Genomic DNA, 13,103 nt, shown 5'->3' on the forward strand with positions numbered 1-13,103 from the left:
CCAAGAGGGCTACCGCAGCGATGGAGGCGCTCCATGAATGGGGGGGCTGAGAGGGCTGCCGCAGCGATGGAGGCGCTCCATGAATGGGGGGCTGAGAGGGCTGCCGCAGCGATGGAGGCGCCCCATGAATGAGGGGGCTGAGAGGGCTGTCGCAGCGATGGAGGCGCTCCATGAATGGGGGGGCTGAGAGGCCTGCCGCAGCGATAGAGGCGCTCCATGAATGGGGGCTGAGAGGGCTGCCGCAGAGATGAAGGCGCTCCATGAATGCGGGCCTGAGAGGGCTGCCGCAGCGCTGGAGGCGCTCCATGAATGGGGGGGCTGAGAGGGCTGCCGCAGCGATGGAGGCGCTCCATGAATGGGGGCTGAGAGGGCTGCCACAGCGATGAAGGCGCTCCATGAATGCGGGCCTGAGAGGGCTGCCGCAGCGCTGGAGGCGCTCCATGAGTAGGGGGCTGAGAGGGCTGCCGCAGCGATGAAGGCGCTCCATGAATGGGGGGGCTGAGAGGGCTGCCACAGCGATGGAGGCGCTCCATGAATGGGGGGCTGAGAGGGCTGCCGCAGAGATGGAGGCGCTCCATGAATGGGGGCTGAGAGGGCTGCGGCAGCGATGGATGCACTCCATGAATGGGGGGCTGAGAGGGCTGCCGCAGCGATGGAGGCGCTCCATGAAGGGGGGGGGCTGAGAGGGCTGCCGCAGCAATGGAGGCGCTCCATGAATGGGGGGGCTGGGAGGGCTGCTGCAGCGATGGAGGCGCTCCATGAATGGGGGGGGCTGGGAGGGCTGCTGCAGTGATGGAGGTGCTCCATGAATGGGGGGGCTGAGAGGGCTGTCGCAGCGATGGGGGTGCTCCATGAATGGGTTGGCTGGGAGGGCTGCGGCAGCGATGGAGGCGCTCCATGAATGGGGGGGCTGAGAGGGCTGCCGCAGCGAAGGGGGCGCTCCATGAATGGGGGGGCTGAGAGGGCTGCCGCAGCGATGGAGGCGCTCCATGAATGGGGGGCTGAGAGGGCTGCCGCAGCGATGGAGGCGCTCCATGAACGGGGGGGCTGAGAGGGCTGTCGCAGCGATGGAGGCGCTCCATGAATGGGGGGGCTGAGAGGCCTGCCGCAGCGATGGCGGCGCTCCATGAATGGGGGCTGAGAGGGCTGCGGCAGCGATGGACGCACTCCATGAATGGGGGGCTGAGAGGGCTGCGGCAGCGATGGAGGCACTCCATGAATGGGGAGGGCTGAGAGGGCTGCCGCAGCGATGGAGGCGCTCCATGAATGATGGGGCTGAGAGGGCTGTTGCAGTGATGGAGGCGCTCCATGAATGGGGGCTGAGAGGGCTGCCGCAGCGATGGAGGCGCTCCATGAATGGGGGCTGAGAGGGCTGCCGCAGCGATGGAGGCGCTCCATGAATGGGGGGCTGAGAGGCCTGCCGCAGCGATGGAGGCGCTCGATGAAGGGGGGGGCTGAGAGGGCTGCCGCAGCGATAGAGGCGCTCTATGAATGGGGAGGGCTGAGAGGGCTGTCGCAGCGATGGAGGCGCTCCATGAATGGGGGGGCTGAGAGGCCTGCCGCAGCGATGGAGGCGCTCCATGAATGGGGGCTGAGAGAGCTGCGGCAGCGATGGACGCACTCCATGAATGGGGGGCTGAGAGGGCTGCGGCAGCGATGGAGGCGCTCCATGAATGGGTGGGCTGAGAGGGCTGCCGCAGCAATGGAGGCGCTCCATGAATGGGGGGGGTTGGGAGGGTTGCTGCCGCGATGGAGGCGCTCCATGAATGGGGGGGGCTGAGAGGGCTGTCACAGCGATGGGGGTGCTCCATGAATGGGTTGGCTGGGAGGGCTGCGGCAGCGATGGAGGCGATCCATGAATGGGGGGGCTGGGAGGGCTGCCGCAGCGATGGAGGCGCTCCATGAATGGGGGGCTGAGAGGGCTGCCACAGCGATGGAGGTGCTCCATGAATGGGGGGGCTGAGAGGGCTGCCGCAGCGATGGAGGCGCTCCATGAATGGGGGGCTGAGAGGGCTGGTGCAGTGCTGGAGGCGCTCCATGAATGGGGGGCTGGGAGGGATGCCGCAGCGATGGAGGCGCTCCATGAATGGGGGGCTGAGAAGGCTGCTGCATTGATGGAGGCACTCCATGAATGGGGCGCTGAGAGGCCTGCCGCAGCGATGGAGGCGCTCCATGAATGGGGGGGGCTAAGAGGGCTACCGCAGCGATGGAGGCGCTCCATGAATGGGGGGCAGAGAGGGCTGCTGCAGCGATGAAGGCGCTCCATGAATGGGGGGGCTGAGAGGGCTGCCGCAGCGATGGAGGCGCCCCATGAATGGGGGGGCTGAGAGGGCTGTCGCAGCGATGGAGGCGCTCCATGAATGGGGGGGCTGAGAGGCCTGCCGCAGCGATGGAGGCGCTCCATGAATGGGGGCTGAGAGGGCTGCGGCAGTGATGGACGCACTCCATGAATTGGGGGCTGAGAGGGCTGTGGCAGCGATGGAGGCGCTCCATGAATGGGGATGGCTGAGAGGGCTGCCGCAGCGAGGGAATGGGGGGTCTGGGAGGGCTGCTGCAGCGATGGAGGCGCTCCATGAATAGGGGGCTGAGAGGGCTGCCGCAGCGATGGAGGCGCTCCATGAATGGGTGGGCTGAGAGGGCTGCCGCAGCAATGGAGGCGCTCCATGAATGGGGGGCTGAGAGGGCTGCCGCAGCGATGGAGGCACTCCATGAATGGGGTGGGCTGGGAGGGCTGCCGCAGCGATGGAGGCGCTCCATGAATGGGGGGCTAAGAGGGCTGCCGCAGCGATGAAGGCGCTCCATGAATGGGGGGCTGCAAGGGCTGCCGCAGCGATGGAGGCGCTCCATGAATGGGTGGGCAGAGAGGGCTGTTGCAGTGATGGAGGCGCTCCATGAATGGGGGGCTGAGAGGGCTGCCGCAGCGATGGAGGCGCTCCATGAATGGGTGGCTGAGAGGGCTGCCGCAGCGATGGAGGCGCTCCATGAATGGGGGGCTGATAGGGCTGCCGCAGCGATAGAGGCGCTCCATGAAGGGGGGGGCTGAGAGGGCTGCCGCAGCAATGGAGGCGCTCCATGAATGGGGGGGGGGGCTGGGAGGGCTGCTGCAGCGATGGAGGCGCTCCATGAATGGGGGGGGCTGGGAGGGCTGCTGCAGCGATGGAGGTGCTCCATGAATGGGGGGGGCTGAGAGGGCTGTCGCAGCGATGGGGGTGCTCCATGAATGGGTTGGCTGGGAGGGCTGCGGCAGTGATGGAGGCGCTCCATGAATGGGGGGCTGAGAGGGCTGCGGCAGCGATGGGGGCGCTCCATGAATGGGGGGGCTGAGAGGGCTGCCGCAGCGATGAAGGCGCTCCATGAATGCGGGCCTGAGAGGGCTGCCGCAGCGCTGGAGGCGCTCCATGAGTAGGGGGCTGGGAGGGCTGCCGCAGCGATGGAGGCGCTCCATGAATGGGGGCCTGAGAGGCCTGCAGCAGCGATGGAGGCGCTCCATGAATGGGGGGGGCTAAGAGGGCTACCGCAGCGATGGAGGCGCTCCATGAATGGGGGGGCTGAGAGGGCTGCCGCAGCGATGGAGGCGCTCCATGAATGGGGGGCTGAGAGGGCTGCCGCAGCGATGGAGGCGCCCCATGAATGGGGGGGCTGAGAGGGCTGTCGCAGCGATGGAGGCGCTCCATGAATGGGGGGGCTGAGAGGCCTGCCGCAGCGATGGAGGCGCTCCATGAATGGGGGCTGAGAGGGCTGCCGCAGCGATGAAGGCGCTCCATGAATGCGGGCCTGAGAGGGCTGCCGCAGCGCTGGAGGCGCTCCATGAGTAGGGGGCTGGGAGGGCTGCCGCAGCGATGGAGGCGCTCCATGAATGGGGGCCTGAGAGGCCTGCAGCAGCGATGGAGGCGCTCCATGAATGGGGGGGGCTAAGAGGGCTACCGCAGCGATGGAGGCGCTCCATGAATGGGGGGCAGAGAGGGCTGCTGCAGCGATGAAGGCGCTCCATGAATGGGGGGGCTGAGAGGGCTGCCGCAGTGATGGAGGCGCTCCATGAATGGGGGGCTGAGAGGGCTGCCGCAGCGATGGAGGCGCCCCATGAATGGGGGGGCTGAGAGGGCTGTCGCAGCGATGGAGGCGCTCCATGAATGGGGGGGCTGAGAGGCCTGCCGCAGCGATGGAGGCGCTCCATGAATGGGCGCTGAGAGGGCTGCGGCAGTGATGGACGCACTCCATGAATTGGGGGCTGAGAGGGCTGTGGCAGCGATGGAGGCGCTCCATGAATGGGGATGGCTGAGAGGGCTGCCACAGCGAGGGAATGGGGGGTCTGGGAGGGCTGCTGCAGCGATGGAGGCGCTCCATGAATAGGGGGCTGAGAGGGCTGCCGCAGCGATGGAGGCGCTCCATGAATGGGTGGGCTGAGAGGGTTGCCGCAGCAATGGAGGCGCTCCATGAATGGGGGGCTGAGAGGGCTGCCGCAGCCATGGAGGCACTCCATGAATGGGGTGGGCTGGGAGGGCTGCCGCAGCGATGGAGGCGCTCCATTTATGGGGGGCTGAGAGGGCTGCCGCAGCGATGGAGGCGCTCCATGAATGGGGGGCTGCAAGGGCTGCCGCAGCGATGGAGGCGCTCCATGAATGGGTGGGCTGAGAGGGCTGTTGCAGTGATGGAGGCGCTCCATGAATGGGAGGCTGAGAGGGCTGCCGCAGCGATGGAGGCGCTCCATGAATGGGTGGCTGAGAGGGCTGCCGCAGCGATGGAGGCGCTCCATGAATGGGGGGCTGAGAGGGCTGCCGCAGCGATAGAGGCGCTCCATGAAGGGGGGGCTGAGAGGGCTGCCGCAGCAATGGAGGCGCTCCATGAATGGGGGGGCTGGGAGGGCTGCTGCAGCGATGGAGGCGCTCCATGAATGGGGGGGTCTGGGAGGGCTGCTGCAGCGATGGAGGTGCTCCATGAATGGGGGGAGCTGAGAGGGCTGTCGCAGCGATGGGGGTGCTCCATGAATGGGTTGGCTGGGAGGGCTGCGGCAGTGATGGAGGCGCTCCATGAATGGGGGGCTGAGAGGGCTGCGGCAGCGATGGGGGCGCTCCATGAATGGGGGGGCTGAGAGGGCTGCTGCAGCGATGGAGGCGCTCCATGAATGGGGGCCTGAGAGGGCTGCCGCAGCGCTGGAGGCGCTCCGTGAGTAGGGGGCTGGGAGGGCTGCCGCAGCGATGGAGGCGCTCCATGAATGGGGGCCTGAGAGGGCTGCCGCAGCGATGGAGGCGCTCCATGAATGGGGGACTAGGGGGGCTGCCGCAGCGATGGAGGCGCTCCATGAATGGGGGGGCTGAGAGGGCTGCCTCAGCGATGGAGTCGCTCCTTGAGTGGTTGGGCTGAGAGGGCTGCCGCAGCGATGGACGCGCTCCATGAATGGGGGGGCTGAGAGGCCTGCCGCAGCGATGGAGGCGCTCCATGAATGGGTGGGCTGAGAGGGCTGCCGCAGCGATAGAGGCACTCCATGAATGGAAGGCTGAGAAGGCTGCCGCAGCGATGGAGGCGCTCCATGAATGGGGGGTTACGGGGGCTGCCGCAGCAATGGAGGCACTCCATGTATGGGGGGCTGAGAGGCCTGCCGCAGCGCTGGGGGTGCTCCATGAATGGGGGGCTGAGAGGGCTACCGCAGCGATGGAGGCTCTCCATGAATGGGGGGGGCTGAGAGGGCTGCCGAAGCGATGGAGGCGCTCCATGAATGGGGGGGGGCTGAGAGGGCTGCCGCAGCGATGGAGGCTCTTCATGAATGGGGGGGGCTGAGAGGGCTGCCGCAGCGATGGAGGCGCTCCATGAATGGGGGGCTGAGAGGCCTGCCGCAGCGATGGAGGCGCTCCATGAATGGGGGGGCTGAGAGGCCTGCCGCAGCGATGGACCCGCTTCATGAATGGGCTGAGAGGGCTGCCGCAGCGATGGAGGCGCTCCATGAATGGGGGGGGCTGAGAGGGCTGCCGCAGCGATGGAGGCGCTCCATGAATGGGGGGGCTGAGAGGGCTGCCGCAGCGATGGAGGCGCTCCATGAATGGGGGGTTGAGAGGGCTGCCGCAGAGATGGAGGCGCTCCTTGAATGAAGCCAGATTGGAAAACATTGAGGAGATTATTGTCCATAATATGTAGGGCCAGTTGTTTCGCAACACATTTTTGGTTGATTTTCGACAGGAAAGGGAGGTTGATGATAGGGCGGAAGTTGTTGAGGTCGTTCGCATCAGCGGAGTTTTTTTTAGAAGAGGGGTAACCTGTCCTGATTTAATGGCGACAGGGAGGGAGCCTTGATTGAGGAAGAGATTAACTAGCCTGGTCCAGTAAGAGAGAGTATGGGTGTAGAAATCGATGGCGATGCCGCTAGGGATGTGGTCAGAAGATTGGTTGGATGGTTTGGTTTCGAGGATGTATTTGAGGAGTTCATCTTCCAAGATGTCGTCAAAGTGTTGCCAGTTGACTAAGGATTTCCGCTCCTCAAAGGGGGTGGGGTGGGCGACCCGAATCACCAGTGCTTTGACCTTTTCATCAAAGAAAATAGCAAAATCGGCTGCTTTCTTTGTGGAGTCCTCAGGCTTAGTAGTTAGGGGAGAACAGTTTGGGTTTTTAATGAGGTCAAAAAGTTTTTGGGTCTGTTTTTGGCTGAGTCGAGGAGGGATCTGATATGTGATGCTTTTTCATGGAAGATGTGGTCGTGGTATTTGGATCTTTCTGAACGTAGCAGAGAGAGATTGGAGGTGGAAGGAGATTTTCTCCAATGTTTCTCCAGGGTTGTAAGGTTTTTCCTTTCATCGTAGAGGGCTTTATTGAACCACGGTGCTGAGGGGGTGGGTGTTTTCCTTTTGCTTTGGAGTGGAGCTACATTGTTAATTTTGACAGCTAGGACTGAGAGGCACTGAGAGTTGAGAACGTTGACATCCATGTTGGGGTCAAGTTTACCGCATAGCAGAGTCACAAAAAGTGACAAGATCAATGTTTTTACTGTTGCGGAACCAGGTAGTAGCTCTTTTAGGTTGACCGAGTGTTATAACGTGTGAAAGGTGAAAACGGAAGGGAACGAGGAAGTGGTCAGACCAGTCTACATGGATGGGGGAAGCAGTAGTCAGCAGGTCTGCTTTGGATATGACAAGATCCAGAATTGAGCCCTTGGAATGAGTGGTTTCCGAGCAATGTTGGAATAGATCATCGGCTGAGAGAAAGGTGGCAAGCTTGTTGGCAGCCGAGTCTTCCAGAGAGCCCCATTGGAGATTAAAATCACCCAGGAAGATCTGCCTGTCATTTTGGGAAAATTGGTCACTGATGAAGTCAGTGAGTTCCTCCACAAAGGCAGAGCAGTTACCGGGCGGGTGGTAGATGGCATGGAATCTAAAGGGTGAGCCATGATGTATTTGAATTTCTAGGGATAGGCATTCGAATGTACGGAAAGGGATGGTAGGGAAGGCTTTCATTTGAAGGGAATTCCTGAAGATGATAGCGACACCACCCCCAATTTTGTCTGGTCCGTCATTTCTGAGGATAGAGTAGTCGGTGGGTACCAGAAGATCAAACAAAGTATGAGAGGAGTCATTAAACCAGGTCTCAGTGAGGAAGAACATGTCAAGATTCTGAAAGGTGATAATGTCAGAGATTTCCAATTTATGTTTGATTGCAGATCTGCAGTTGTGGAGCAAGCAGTGCAGCTCTGACGCAACTGTTTTGGTGACAGGGGTGTTAGGGCTGTTAAGGGAGATAGGGATGAGTTTCTTGAATCAGGGTGTCCGGTAAGAGGGAGGCTGGTAGCTTCTGACAGAGGAGATAGTCTGAATAGTGAACTGCGTAGAATTCTTAGGAGAGGATGGTGGAGGGGGGGGGGCTGGTGGACTTGTAGCTGGCTAGTAAATTGGAGATGCCTGTAGAGGACAGACTGTGGTTGGCTTTATCGGGGCGCGGGAGCACTGAACTCCTCGGGAGGATATTAGGGAAGGGGGACATCTTGGCACTTAAGTGAGATAGAAGCTACAAGCTTGGAGATAGAAGAGATGAGAGAATCAAGTTTATTTTCCAGGGAGAGGAGGGCGGAGCACGGAGTGTTGGGAGGCACGAAGGAAAAGGGTGGGAGTGCGGAGGGTGTGTGGGGACAGGGAGGGGTGGGGGAACGGGATAAGGGAGGTGGTGCAGAGGGTGATTGAGGGTGGGGCGGGATGGAGCATCGGGAAACGGGAGGGAGAGCAGGGAGTGCGGGAGGATGGGGCAGGGTGGGGGAACGGGATAACGGAGGAAGCGCAGGGGGGAGGGGTAGGGGAATGGGTGGGGATTTGGGGAGCAAGGGTAGAAGGTGGGGGAAGGTGGTGGGCGATAGGCGTGGATGGAAACACAGTGGTGGGAAGAAAAAAAGTATTACTGGTGTTGAACAGAGGGGAGGAGTGGAGATCAAAAATACGAGGAGAAGGTTGAGGAGTAGGAGGGGGGTCAAATGAAGGCCAAAGTAAAGGGGATAAGAGAGGAGAAGAGGCTGAGCAGGGAGGGGAGGCCAGGGGGTTAGATGAATGCCACAGGTTCGCGGAGAAGAGGGGAGAGGGGGCTGTACAGGTGGGGAATGAGGGGGGTCCCAGGAAGGCCATGAGTATGGGGAGAAAAGAGAGGATGGTGCTGGACAGGAACTGTAGGTTATGAACGGTGGATGAAGGGGGACATGTGCCAGGTGGAGTGGGGGGGATTGGGCTAGGTGGAAACTGAGGGAGAAAGGGACTGCAAGGTCAGAGGGAGAGATGAGGAAGGAGTTGTCAAGGAGGGAGACATGGTTGGGAAGCAAAGGAAGAGGGAGGTTGAAGAGAGAGGGGAGGTGGTAGAGAAGAATTTGGGGTAAGGGGAAGAGAGGAAAGGGATAGGGTGAAAGGGGGAGGGGAAGGTAAGGAAAGTTGACCGGTAGAACTGGTTGTAAAACAGGTGGACTAAGAAGGGGGAAGGTTGGGTGGATTGGGGGGAGGCGAAAGCGTTAGAGACTCGGGCAGGTGCTGGGTGGGGAGGGTGAGTGGGTGCCGGAGGAAAGGCAGACGGGATAGGGGGAGGAACATATTGGGAAGTGGGAAGAGTGGGAGAGGAGGGCGCAGAAGTAGGGGGAAATAAAGGGTGGGCCTGTGACTCCCGGGAACGCGGCCTGATGGCATATCGGGGAGTCAGGGGGGGAGAAAGGGAGAAAGGAGAGGAGCTCAAGGAAGAATCTAGGGAGATCATAGTTGTATGGGTTGGACGAAGGGAGTGGAAAAGATGGTCAAAGAGAGAGAGACATGAGACTGTAGCTTGAATCATGACAGTGCCATTATTGTAAAGTGTAATGGTGAGAGAGCCATTAAAGCTGGCGGAAGGGGACATTTTTTGCTGCTGTCCATGCGGGATAGATGAGGAGGAGGAGACGTTAAAGGAATTGAAGAAGCTGGTGGACCAGGAACGGATATCATGAGTGAAAAAAATTAGGTCATTTTTGAGCTTCTCTAGGCACCCATTGTGGAATTGATCAACAAAGAGGGAATCAGGGAACTGTTCAATGGTGTTGTGCGTGAACCGTTTTGCTGCTGCTTTGGACAGATTAGGGGATAAATAACTTTGAAGCAGTTAACTCCGGACTTAATTCGAACGGAAGCCATGATAGGGAGGGAAGGGGCCACTAGGGTAGTGACAGCGCAAAGAATAAGAATAAGAATAGGAGCCCGCATATTCCAGAGGTCGAGTGAGGATAATCTAATAAGATTGTGGACAGGAGGCAACTAGAAGTGCAGGGCCAGGGATTCTGGTCTAACTCCCCTCTAAACCATCGTACCGGTGGGATAGAGGGCTAGTTTGTCTCCCGTGGCGGAACTAGAACGTACTTCAAGTAAGATTCCTCCTCTGAGCTATCCGCAGTTTCCGTTTGACATAGAGCAGCGCCTTGCTCTGTGGAAGATTCCATTGTGCGCGTTTGGCGCTTGCTTTCAAATTGGGTTGTTTAGGGTCTAGCTTGCCCATGTTCCTGAAACAATGGTTTCTTTCTGTGCGGCTCCCCCCACAGACATGTCTCACCATGCAGTTGTTTATGGCGTCGCAGACAGCAAACTTCTGATGTTAACCTTGCCTTTGTAGGTGAATAACTAGTCCCGCAAAGGTCAGTGCAGTGGACTGGATCCCTCGAATTCCCTCTATTAAACTGACTGCGTAGCCACTAGCGCGGTGTAGTAGCCAATGACTTCAAGGCAATCGCATCGGTTGACAGGGGACCAATGGCACAATGCTACCGAAGGCAAAGATCAGCTGATGTAAGATTGCGCAGGTGTACCACAGCACCGTCGCCACCAGAAAGCAGGGGGGCACCACTAATAGGATACAATTCTGTGGGCAACAACGGACCTAGTGGCCACCACGAAAAGGCAGAGTCAGAGTCACATACAATGCGGGAGGCTCGCAGTGTCAAGGAGCACAACCACAGGGTCAGTAGCTAGCCTGTGGATTCCCAGAGTACACAAAGAGGGCAACTCTGCCGACCAATGTGCATGAAGTGGATGGTGGGTATGTGAAGAGGAAACCCTGCCCAGGTCGCGGAACGCAAGAAAGGTGACCCAGTGAGCCACCGCAGCCCTCAAGCCACCCCTGCAGAAATTACATGGGGGGAGGCCAGGGGCCACCCGTGTCCAGTCGCAGCCAACACCCACAGCGCACCAGCTGGCCCAAGTCAGAGCGACTGTCAGATGGAGGGGGAGGGCAGGGGCACAAATAACAATCAAGGTGCAGCAGTCCCGCGCTAGCGCACCCCGGGCCCGCCAGACAAGAGAAGTTAGACGAGCCCCGGTCACGCAACAGGAGCCCCCCCCAGTTCCACGTCAGCTATTAGGCCAGCCGCACTTACCTCGTCGACGCCTTATACCGCTGAGATGGCCCGGCAATCGTCGCCACCTCCGCACTCCAGCTCAGCCGCAGGCAGCAGTTGATCAAATTTCAGAGTCACGCCGCAGTCCCGCCAGGATGGCCCACGAGCCTCACCACCTTCACTCCGGTGCAGTGAGTTCTGTACCCGCCGGCCAGCTCCACCGCACTGCGATGCATCAGCTGCTCGCTTCCCGCAGTGCGGAGCTCCCCACCGTGTCCCTGGAGTTTGCGCTGGGTCACAATCAAATGTAGAAAGACTTGCAGATGTCTTCGCACTGGAGAGAAAATGTCGGTAGCTGTGGTATTTATTGGTGCAGATCTTACTAGACAGTGGCAGCTGCAGATGTCCCTTTTACTTTCCTTTTCTTAGCCTCGGTGACTTGGGTCAAGCTCATCCGCATTTATCCACAGTTCTTGTTGCGTCTCTGAGTTGTCTCTCACTGCGGAGTGGGGGCCGTACTCCCTCCTCGAGAATTTGGTTCTGGTCCTCCTACTCGCTCTGCTGGTGCAGGGGTCGCCTCTTCCACCCTGGCACCCCCCTCTCCGCTCAAACTCTTTTCATCTCTATCGCTCTGGTCTGGTCCGGTCCCTCTCCTCACGCTGGCTTCTTGTCCCGTTGCCCGGCTGGAGATGGATGTCTCTAGACTTCTAGGAGGAGGTGTCTTGGGAAGAGTTTTTTGTATGGGTAGGGGGCAGGGGGTGTGAATGTAATTTTTAGGTCTCGCTGAGCCAGCGCATGCGCTGCCCTGTGAGACATTTAGTGTACGGGCTTCCAAAGTGCTGCCACAGGCTTTTGGTGGCCTGGCGCTTGCGTTCATGCGAGCGTTCACGCGCGCAGCCGTCATCTGCCTCCCTTCCAGCGCGATCACTTTCACGTGCTGCTGCGCATCACCAGCGTGTTGTTTTTGTTTTTTTAACATTACTATAAGCTTCCCGCGTCGCGCGGCCAATGCTTGTTTTATCTAAGGCTCAAAGTTTCTTTTCTTTTAGTTGTTCAATGTTCTCGTTTTATCCTATACCCCAAACACTGTTACTCATTTGCCTCTGAGCGTGTGCTGGTATTTAAGGATATTACATTTTGTCGTATTGTCTGTCTGTGATTTTTTGGGTGTCAATATCTAATATTTGACCATTCTTGAGAGCTCGATCTGGTTTCCTCTGTGTCACACCCACCACGAGTTCCCACACTTGAATACAACACAGTGCCTGCAGAATTCCACGTGATTTACAATAAAGTGACATTCCATGGTTCTCGTTTTTGCAATGCTTTTCTAAGGCGGTAATCTGCTGGCAATTGCGCACTGCATGTTTTTATCCTGTATTTTTGTTTCTGTTGCTCCTCTGAGCAGGAGGGGGGGTGTGGTAAGTTTTGTTAAGAAACACAGGGGCCATGAATCGCAGCTTATTTATATGAAGGGTAATCACAATTGGTTTCTTTATATACAATTTATTCATCATGCAGCATGGCTCCTGCAGCCAGGCCTCGCCCCCTCGTTTCATGCCCTCAGAGGCCGCCTCATCCCCCCTCCCCTGCCGGACCCCATAGTTCAGTGGAAGAGATAAGGACATTCCTGACATAGCGATACCATGAGGCGCACTTTTAATAATCTGCCATCGCCCTTTCCTGCCCCCTCCACCTTCAGCAGGGCCTCCTGACATCCCACAGCCTCCCTTCCAGCAAAGCCAGGTGCCCAGCAAACCCCCCAGTGCCAATCAACACACACCCAGCTATACATGGGCAGGCACTTTCAGCCACGGAGTACCTACACTCACTGAATTTGAAATGGAGACAACCAGGATTTATCAGCAGTATGCAGTACTTTTACTGGGAAAGTACCAGCACTTACCAGTAGCAAACAGGTATTCCCCTTGATACATTTCAAGGGACTGAGGACTGCCACTGAGCGGCGTTAGCCCTTCATGGAAGCAGGGCGTATTTTCCATTTCAACAAAGGGGTGCTAAAGTAGCCGGATATTTTATTTTGATATAGACTTCTTAAACTTTTCATCTTGCAAACTTTACCAAATTAAAAAAAATTATGAACATTCAAGCCATCAGACTTCACAACATCACACACACACACAGGCCTTTATCCACCATACCACTGATCCCCCATAATAATGTGATCTGGGGTTCCCAAGTGAGCACCACTCCGCATCACTCAGAAAAGGTCAAAATATAACCAGCCTGTTTAAGCCTTCCATGACCATTTCAGGACACAGAATACAAAATTGTA

General features: G+C 58.5%; 1 protein-coding gene across 1 annotated transcript in view; it reads right to left on the reverse strand.

The window, feature by feature from the left end:
* The window catches only part of LOC146869376 (G protein-coupled receptor 4-like), a 98,554-nt gene extending 87,322 nt beyond the window's left edge, over positions 1 to 11,232 (reverse strand). The window contains exon 1 of the mRNA XM_085653811.1: positions 10,847 to 11,232. The gene's annotated coding sequence lies outside the window, so the exon portion shown is untranslated. The remainder of the gene's footprint in view (positions 1 to 10,846) is intronic.
* Between the last annotated feature and the right edge of the window lie 1,871 nt (positions 11,233 to 13,103).

This window comes from Triturus cristatus, chromosome 1_1, assembly GCF_964204655.1.
Source record: "Triturus cristatus chromosome 1_1, aTriCri1.1, whole genome shotgun sequence".
Taxonomy (NCBI): Eukaryota; Metazoa; Chordata; class Amphibia; order Caudata; family Salamandridae; genus Triturus; species Triturus cristatus.